A 10,186-nucleotide genomic window follows, 5' to 3' on the forward strand; every position below is an offset into this window, starting at 1 on the left:
AGTTCTGGGCTTACTGCCAGAAATCTCTTGACATGCAACTTCCATACTTAAGACACGCCACTTCACGCCAAGTGGTTCTGTTGCCTAAACCCAAACAAGTTTCCTGTGAAGACAGACGTTTATTTTGAAAAATACGTATAGTTTTCCCCATCTGTTGATGGACAAGAGTTTCAGAGAGACAATGAAGAAGTGGACACTGTTGCAGGAGTGCTTTGGGAAGTTTCTATGGATGGTTTGATTATTTTTAGTTGACCAAAATACAACGTACCACATGTTCTGTATGAAGAATGAATTACAAGTCGAGGATGTAGGTTGGCAGAAAATGAACTCCTCACTAAGAAAATGATCAAATGAAATCTAAAAAAAATGTGATTGTAATAACTCTCTAACCTCGGTATCAGCACCACAGCATAACACATTCAACGCATTGCTTCTAAAAAAGAGAAAAGAATTTCAGCTTCGAGCTGGAGAGTTTGCCTTCAAAAACACTCACATTTCAGTTTCAGATATTCAAACAGATATCTCCGCCTGAGACTGCCAAAGATCAGAGTGCAGCTCTAAAAGTGATTCTTGCTTCAGAAGACTTTGACCTGTTAATATGTTCTATTATTAATGCCTTTCAGAAAGAGATCTCCCTGACCTCTAATGTAATGTGCCATATGTCTCAGTAATATATAGCTTGATAGAGGAAGACATTGATTAAAAGATGGACAGAAAAGTGACCGTGGCGATACCGAGAATATTCCAGCGTTAGCACACGAATGAATTTTCTCTTTTCTTGCGAGGAGAAGAATGTAGAGCTCCTTGAGCTGGAGTTCAGACGAACTATTTATGAGTCAGCCAACTTTGTTTCCTATTCATAATCAATGGAAGAGCTCTAGGCCGTGCATCAAGATGGCACTGCAGTTAAGTATTGGTCCCCTAGCTTTGAGAGGGAGTTTTTCATCTTCATAGATTCTGATTGGACTTTCTAATGCCCCCCAGAAAATGATATGTGACTTTGTGGCGTTCCCTAAACCATCACAAAAGCTTTCATCAGGAGAGAGGGACCGGCCCTTAAACGAACACTTTCCATAATTTGCACAGCTTCAAGCCTAATGTTAAGTTGATGAGAGTCTCATGGACGGGAGTCTGGAATCTAATATAATTTCAGCAGAGGGCTGATTACACCCTAAATGGTGTGCAGACATTTCAATATGTTGAGTTAAGTAGATACTGGGAAAATATATTTTGAGGTTTCTTCTGAGGGATTTCAATTTTACAAACACTGATAGTTTTCAGTGCCAGAAGAAATCATGTGTGACTTTGTGGTGGTCTCCTAAACACTTAATAGCATTGCACATGAGAGGAAACAAGCCGATTTTCAAATGAATGTACCTTCAAAGATTAAAGTTAAGTTGGAAAAGAATTTATGTGCAGAAAATCTGACTAACATAATAACTAGCATTAGCATTGGGCTCAAACAACACAGTAGTAGTAGATAGAGTATATTCTCCGTTTGGGTTCCATCTTCTAGACAGCCGGCTTCAGGAGCCCGTTTTTTAATGTGACGGCATCTCAGGCCTTCACAACCTTTATCAGCTCGTCTCGAACAAGGCATGCTAACTAACTGTGTCCTCGTCAAGCCATTTTGCTATTGTATTTACAGTTCCTAATCCCCGAGGTAATCCTATCGACTTCGCAGCTACAACCGCCCTGCTTGAGCTTTCCTGGACAGCTGTCATCTGTTTCTATTTAACTGTCAAACTGTTGGGACAGATATGAGTTTATTAGCATGGTGCGATGCGGTCGGCAACTTTTTATCGGCTTCCGCTGGCTGAAGAACGGCGGCCATATGAAGACATGAAGACTTGTGAGGTGTGGGAATAACAGCCCCGTAATTGGATTCATTTGGAGATGATTATTGTCCCCATTAGTGCCATTTGTGTACAGTGATGTAGACTCAATCTTTCATTGCCTTTCATTGCCTCCACCTCTCCCCTCGGAAATGAATTATTATCTTCCGTAAATTGATTCCTGCCACACACAGAGTTGCACATCAAACGCATGCACATAAAACCACTCGTCCGACACACCTTGTCTCTCTCACACTGGGCTTTATCTCTTCCTGTGCGCGAGGACAGATCCAGGTCGTGAAGGAATTCAAAACCTGTGATTCTTTTCACGTTTGCTTGCCTCTAATCCCCTTAATCCATTATTTGCCATGCTGAGAATACGCTGGCTGTATTTAAACTTCAGTAAGATCGAGTGGTACTGGTGGAGAGACGGATTTGAGGCGGCAGCGCCGGCTATTGCTATTAGATGATAGGCAAGGCCGCCTTGGGCACATCCCACCCCGAGGTTGACATCATTTCCTCAGTGCCATCACTGATCTAATATGTCCGGGCTCTCTGAGGGTCAGCGTGTGAGCCAACTGTCCGGAGGGGATTTCACAGTTCAGTCGTACCTTCAACAGAAAACACGGAGATGCTCAGATAGATCCTGCTGGCTACTAATAGGTCAAGTGGATAGCTTAGCTTACACCTAGAGTAGTTTACTATTACACAGACTGTGTGTATTAAGGCTCAGGATAAAGTCACGCTGTTATCATCATCTGCATCTGCCTATATCTGAGTTCTGAGAGAAACTCGTGAACACGTTTTCTTTAGGAATATTAATAACTCTAATCCAATTATTTGTTTTTGTTTATTACTAATTTATTATTGACAATTTTAGGGATTGCAATGTCTTGAATTTGTGCATTTTTTTAAATTTGTAATATATAAACAGAAATATGTAACGCTATACAAACAAACGTATTTTAATTTGATTAGTATTTTGATTGCTACCCTAACTGCTTGAAAGGAATAGTTTACCATGTTGGTAAATACACACTTATTTGCCTTTTTTGTTGAGAATTAGATTAAAATCAACCTCTAAATAGCACCTCTTAAGTAAGTTAATGACAACGCAGTATCTAATGTATTTAATCCATGCAAAAACAGTGTTGAAATGATAATTCAGTTTTATTTGGGGTTATTAAGCTGTCTCCAGTCATTGTGCTAAACTAGCTGAGCTAAGCTTAATAGCTGCTGGCTGTAGTGCAACTCTAACTGTACAGATATTAGAGTAGTATTAATCTTTTCATCGAACTCTTTACCAAAATGCAAATTAGCACATTTCCCAAAATACAAATTAGCACATTTCCCCAAAAATGTTGAACTTTTACTTGAACAGATCTGGTCTTTTCTGCATTGTTCTAAACTGTACTGTGTGCACACATCATTATAACAAATCAGAACTCAGAATGATCCAAATGAATTTCTACAATGTTGGTAAGAACAACACGCAACACTGCCATTCTGTGGTAAATCCCTTTTTACTGTGTCTTACCGCCTTGTGTGGAGGATTAGAGAGTAAATCCACAGCAAAGCACGGCTCAATCTCTGTATTGTGTCTTCGCGATCTTGAACAGCTTGGGATTTCTTTACATGCAGAACTTTCACCAAGCCTTTTAATAAAGCGCTACTGTAAAGACGGCTGCTTGCTGAGCCCCCACAGAGCTCTGTATAGCACACGGAGGTGCAGAGGCTGAAGGTGCTCTGTGGCTGCGTGAGCTCACCAGGTGATGCAGTTTAGACCTCTGTCTCCTCTCTGCTGCTGCTTCCAGCCGCCCAACACAGACGCTCTCTCTCTCTCGGTTTGTTTACGCCTGCCTCCACAGATTCCCACCACGGAGAGCAGAGCGCTGACCACTGGCTGAGAGGATGCTTAATAGTCTGTTACATGCATGCAGTCTGAGCCTCTTAGGGAAAACAGCTCACTTGTTGTTGTTTTTGGAGGACTTTTGCATTTCCACCTCTTCATACTGAGTGATTACAGGGTTTCTGGCTCTATTATGTCTATTATGTATGTTTGTGAATGCGTGCTTGAAAATCTGGCCATTAAATCTCCATTTTATTGAGGTAAAGAAAAGAAATGAAGGCTGAGAAAGATGGATTTTTCAAACAAAAGAATTCTTAGACCGCTAAGACTCATACAATTATTTTTTAAAACAAGGCAATATCATTTAAGATGCAGTTTAGACGAGCTAGTCATGGTTCAAACTACACAAAGAGTGACTACAAGGAGCAAAACATCACAGAATCCTATATGATTGTATAAGAAAGTCTAGAAAGTGGAGAAAGAAAGAGGAAATACAGAAAGCTGATGGCACAGTCCTCCCCCGGTCGTGCTTCTCTGCAGCTTCACTAAGCTGCACTCTGCAGGTGGATAACTGTCATCTATCCATGAAGTGGCAAATATCCTAACAACTCTGACATTGTCTACTCCCACTGCTGCGGATGCAATAGTGATGGAAGCACTGGGAATCAAATGATACGTTTCTCACAAGCTTCTCGGCTTCTGCAGGTGGAATAAAAGCTCTGTGTACAATGTCATGCAACAATAGAGCACCAGATTAGTTTGAATAATTAATCAATTATACCTACATGGTCATGCATATGATGCATATCATTACATTGCACAAGAGGGTTTGCTTTACTTTAAGGTAGACAGAACCACATCTCTTGGGCTTGGTGACTGTACAAAAAATCTTGTATGGTTATTTTATGTAAATTCGTCGTCTTACATTGAGCAGCACACATCCCCTGAGGCTCAGAGGGAACTTCTGCATGGTAAGCTACGACCTGCATACAGAGATAACCTGCTCGTCCTCCGATGCTTGTTTGAGCACACAGAGTTGAGGAAGCCGATGAAGAAGGACCGAGAGGCGGGAAAAGCGGCAAACTGTCACACAAAGGAGCCCCTGACAGACAGTGCCGTTCCTTCCGCACTGAGGCATGAGTCAATCACAACTGAGAGCAGGGCATCTCTGCATGTCCTATCTCCCCCTGAGCTCCTTCAATACATTGCGGTGATGGACGTGTGTCAGGTGCCGGGGAAAAAGTCAAGCGACTTACACCAATCATCTGCCGCCGTACAGCTTGGCATTTTACCGGGTCCATGTAAGAGGAAAGATAGACAGAAGTAAAGTGTTGCTCAGTTCTCTTGGAGACGACAGACCTCTTCCTACAGATCAGCTGTTATTCTCATTGAACTGACAGTCAGTTCCTTTCATGCTCTGAGAAGCTGTAGTCTGCGTCTGCCTGGTGTGAAAACGTTCCATTTTTGAAATACAGTTTCTTGTCCAATATATATTCCTCTGAGGATGTTGCCTGTTTGGTCGTGGGGGATGTTTTGTCTTCGGTTGGTTCGTTTTTTTAAATCCTAGCACAGAGAAACAAGTGTTCTGGCAATTTGTGCTGTCGTTCAGTACGAGCCCACACTGGACCATGGTTTCTGTTTTAGGTTGGCATCGTCAAACATGTTTGAACAGCCTTGCTCCACAGGTTTGGAGGACATGAGGATTTTTCTCTATCCCTGAATATCTCTGTTTCCATTGACAAATGTTCAAAATCAGTGAAGAACCAGCAAACTGTGTTAGCAATTCAGAGGATTTTTGCATTGATGTAGAAATTAAGGGATTATTCGATTTGATGGACAGAAAATTAATTGGCACCTATTTGACAATCGATTATACATTTGCATGATGTATTATCTAGGTTCAGATTGAAAATGTGAGGATTTGAGGCATTTATTTCTCATATATGATAGAACACTTTGTTGTTTTGTCTTTTTCAAAAACATGTATTTCTTTACTTTTTTATGACACTGTATAGATAGATAGATATATACTTTATTAATCCCCAAGGGGCAATTTGTTGTCATCAGTAGCGCCTTACAACCTGAAGATACAAACACACAAGATAAAAGATAAAATATATAAAGAAGCAACAGGGATGAAATATATATATACATATATACAAAATAAAATTAAAATAAAGTAAAATATATATATAGACAAAAAGATTTTTAAAAATTCAAACAAAAATCTGCAGACTAAATGATAATGTATAAATAATAAATAGTTGCATCAATATTTTTAAAAGTACTTAATTGGCAGGGACATTCTTTCCATTCTATTCCAAGTTATTTTCAAGAAAATTTATTAAAATACACATATGTATGCACACATAATATAATATTTTCGATCAGAATAACAGCACATTCATATTATTTATCTCACCTTAAATAGCAAACAGAAGCTGACCACAATAGCAAGAGCCTGTACATTATAATTCAACTGTATAGTCAAACAATTGATCCTAGGAAACAAATACTGAACATTTTCATCTTCCAACCGATGGTTACAGGTGTTTTTTTCTACTTTATTTATATATAGCAGCATGCGACAGTGCTGAGTGGGTTGAACCTGATGTGACCCACCGTGGTATGGGTCTAAGTGGGATACTATAGATCTGAAGTCCTTTCTATTGTGCTGGCATTATGTCGTTTTGCAGGATTTCATCCTCAACGTTCACAATCAATGATCCAAAGCAATCACCAATAAATGCTCAATGTCCAAGGAGACATTTAGTGCAAATCATTAGGATACTTGGTACATTTTAGGCTTATTTACTGATATCCCGAATGAGACATCATGAAATAAAAGCCACCCAAACGGGCCGCCATTAGGGAGGCGAGCCATTTGTGTAAGTGAGCATCCTACTGGCTTTGAGAGCACTTGTGGATTCATTGCTCTAAAGAATTTATGAATTAAGTCTATAGATTAAACTGACTAATTACACGTTGCCACGGCGATGAAAGTTAGTAACCATAACGGTGGCTCTACAATCCCGGTCAGAGCGCTCTAATAGGGCTCTTTACCACATATCCCTGAAACTCTGCTCAGGGATATTTGCATATGCTCAGCCAGTCAGAATGAGCCAACTCAGTCCTATGGGAGCAGCAGCACCACTTCTCTCACAGCAGGCTTGTGTGGTAAAGTGCAATTACTGCGCCCTGTGCCCTGACACTGACACCGACACAGCAAGCATAATTATCTCTGAAGTTGGCCCAATGCAGCTCTCATTTTTAACCCTTTGTGAAACAGGTCAGCAGGGACTGCCTCCCCCTGATAGGCCGGGAAGGGCAACCTGCAGAAGCATGGCCTGTATGAAGCCAAAAGACAAAAGAAAACGGCCCAACAAGTCCGACAGAACAATCCAACACATCCCACCTTTGTTAGGAAGTTGATGGCCTGACGCTTCTCTCCACGTGACGAACAGCACGCAGGAAACACACAAACAGCCTTTACAAAAGGAATCCACAGGGCCGTGACCGCACACCTCGTTTCTACAAGATACCTACAACCCACGGCTTGGGTTTTTCAAATATTCATCAAATATTCCAGTGGAACCGATTGTTTTTAAATGTCACTAATTGAACCTGCGGCAACATCTTCTGTCAGAGGAGATGCTGGGCAGGTGAATGCAAATTATTCCACCAAATAATTGTAAGATAACTCTTTCCAACACCAGTCTTTATGTATTCCACAAGATTAACGTCAAACATTGTTGAGAGGAGAATTTGCCTTTAACTTATGTTAGAGCTTCTCTTCTCCTTCTGCTGTCAATCATTGGGATGAGCCAGCATAATGTCCCATCTTATTGTAGCAGGACGGCTAACAAGCAAGCTGTTGCTTTGACGCCATTAGCTTGGGCATCTAATAAAGATAATACATAAGAAATACTTTGTGCTGAGTTAAGCAATATGGAAATTGCATGGAAACTAAATTCTAGCTTCTAGGAGATTTACTCTCTGGTTAGTATACCTGAATAATTGTGTGTGCGTGTGTGTGTGTGTGTGTGTGTGTGTGTGTGTGTGTGTGTGTGTGTGTGTGTGTGTGTGTGTGTGTGTGTGTGTGTGTTTACAATAGAAGGCATAACCCTTTCTTGGTAAACAATGCAATATTTCACTCCAGAGAGTTTTGTACTTGCATTAATGTCTGTTAGTGTTTTAGAGAACACCATTTTACAGATTACCCTCTCATGTAACATTGCTAAAATTGAGGTTTTACAGTATCATACTGTACATTGAATAGTGGGCTCTTTACAACCGCTCAGCGGGGATAGAAAGTTCCTTTCATCGTGTTTTTATCGTTTCAGTGATCCTGTATTAGTCGCCGTCTTAAGACTGTCACACTAAATCTATATCGGTCAGGGAGTATTACAGGTGTTTCATTAAGAGACCGTAATTCATATCCTTGTTATAGAAGTCTGGCCTGGAGGAGGAATCTGTGGTTAAGGCTACAGGCTATAGTAAAAAAAAAAACAGTGTTTTTCTCTCCTTTCGAGGTCTCCTGGATCAGATGGTCCTGAACATTTGGACAAACATCTCTAAGTAGAATGATGATGTAAACACACAGGCTTTTAGGTAGCTGGTGTGCAGCCAGGTAGAATGACATGGAGCAGGGAGGGATGAGAAATGGGCTGCAAATCACACTTAGGTGAACAAAATCTCTGCCTTGACTTTTACGTTTCATAAATAATGCAGCGCGGGCAAAGAAAAACATTTGGATTTCCCAGGAGCAAAGACAAATACCTTTTAGATTCCACTTTTAAGTGCACTTGTCTAAAAAAAGGCAAAAAAAGCATGATATTCTTATCGACTGAAGCTAATCTTCTTTGTCACTATACAGCATAGTGGAGTATTGAAGAGTTCCAACATTTATAGCCAGAGTAGTCTGCCACACGACTGTTCAAGTTTCCCCTTTAAAAACACTCATCTATTTTTAAACAGGACGTAAACCCAAAGCGGTCTGGGACTTGAGCAGAGTGGCTCGCTCAGGTCCGTCCAGGTGCTCAGAGCTCAGACAGCTGAGGAAGCCGGATCCATTCCCAATGTCTTCGTCTATCTTCAACTCTTCATTGAGCATTTTGTTGCAATGATAACTGGGCAAACATTATTTGAACTGATCCCCTAATACTGCATCATGAGAAGTATACAGATTTTCATGTGATATAAAAGTGTGAAAAAAACTGTGTGAACGAGCGTAAATATATTCAGCGTCGGGAATGTTGTTATTGTTAGAAACCGAGTGAGGGAATGTTTGTGATGCGGATGACAGTCTTAAAATTAGCTGAAAAAATGTATGAAAAAATTGACGTTTTTTTTTGTTTATTCTGGAAGTTTTTTTTGTTTATTCTGAAAGGATTAGTTAAATGCCGTTTTAAGAGAACGCCTACATACGTATAGATGCCACTCATGACCTCTTATTGAAATCCTTCCCCAATGACTTATTAGGTCACAAAAACAGAGATACGAGTTCCAACAAATATGAGTAAAAATCCCAAAAATATCAAACACCACAACCGAGACACAAATAGTAACGGAACATGAGGGATCCAAGAAAATATATAATTTAAATTAACAATACTGCTGACTTTGATTGCTGTAATCACCAGCATCTTTTTTAAACTACACTATGTAGTTATTAAAGGCGTCTATACATATTATAACTCAAATGGGTCTAGATTAGATGTAATGGGGTGTTTTGATTTAGGTCCTGCATACACTTATGCTGGAGCATTGGAGAAAAAAGGTCAATGAATAAATGAGAGAGGGGGTGGGGTGAAGGGGATGAGAGAAAAATAAGGAAAGAGACAGAGAGAGAAAAATAATAAGGAAGGCTTTCTGCCTCGGACAGAAGCATGTGGGCTTTTGTGTGATAGCTGGTGGCTGTAGGAGGCTGTGAAAAGATAAGGTTTACTAATGGGGTGTTCAGGAGAATGTTTCATTTATTATCATACTTCACTAATGCGGCCCGTGAAGTAATATCGAGCGTCGGCGCCATTCAGGAGAGCTCTGAGAGGTTTACATTGTAGGGAGCGTTAGCGGTGCTTCCAAAAAGCGTTAATCCTGGAAGAGAAGCGGCAGCTGCAGCGCTGAGAGGCAGTTATGAAGTGTAGCTTGAGAGCAGCCATGGGCAGCGTTAGGTCCACAGACCTGATGCTTCTTTTCCATCTTGCAATTGTTCCCATGAGCACATCCTGTCTATTTCTCCATGGTTGTGTTCTACTCTACTTAGCCCAAAGACATAAAACACTTATTATGTCACTAGAAATGCATGGATTGCAATTTCTCTTAGCCTGAGCGGCCAATTCTGATTATCTATCTAAGTATAAATGACAGGAAGGACCCAGACTAACTGTGTTCACCAGCAACCCCCGAACTGTCCCCAAAACTAATTTAAACTGCCCCAAAGTCAAGATGTGCTGCTATATAAAGTCAAAAATTGTAAATGCTGTTTTTTTTTACTTTGGTA

This window comes from Taurulus bubalis (assembly GCF_910589615.1).
Source record: "Taurulus bubalis genome assembly, chromosome: 17".
NCBI lineage: Eukaryota > Metazoa > Chordata > Actinopteri > Perciformes > Cottidae > Taurulus > Taurulus bubalis.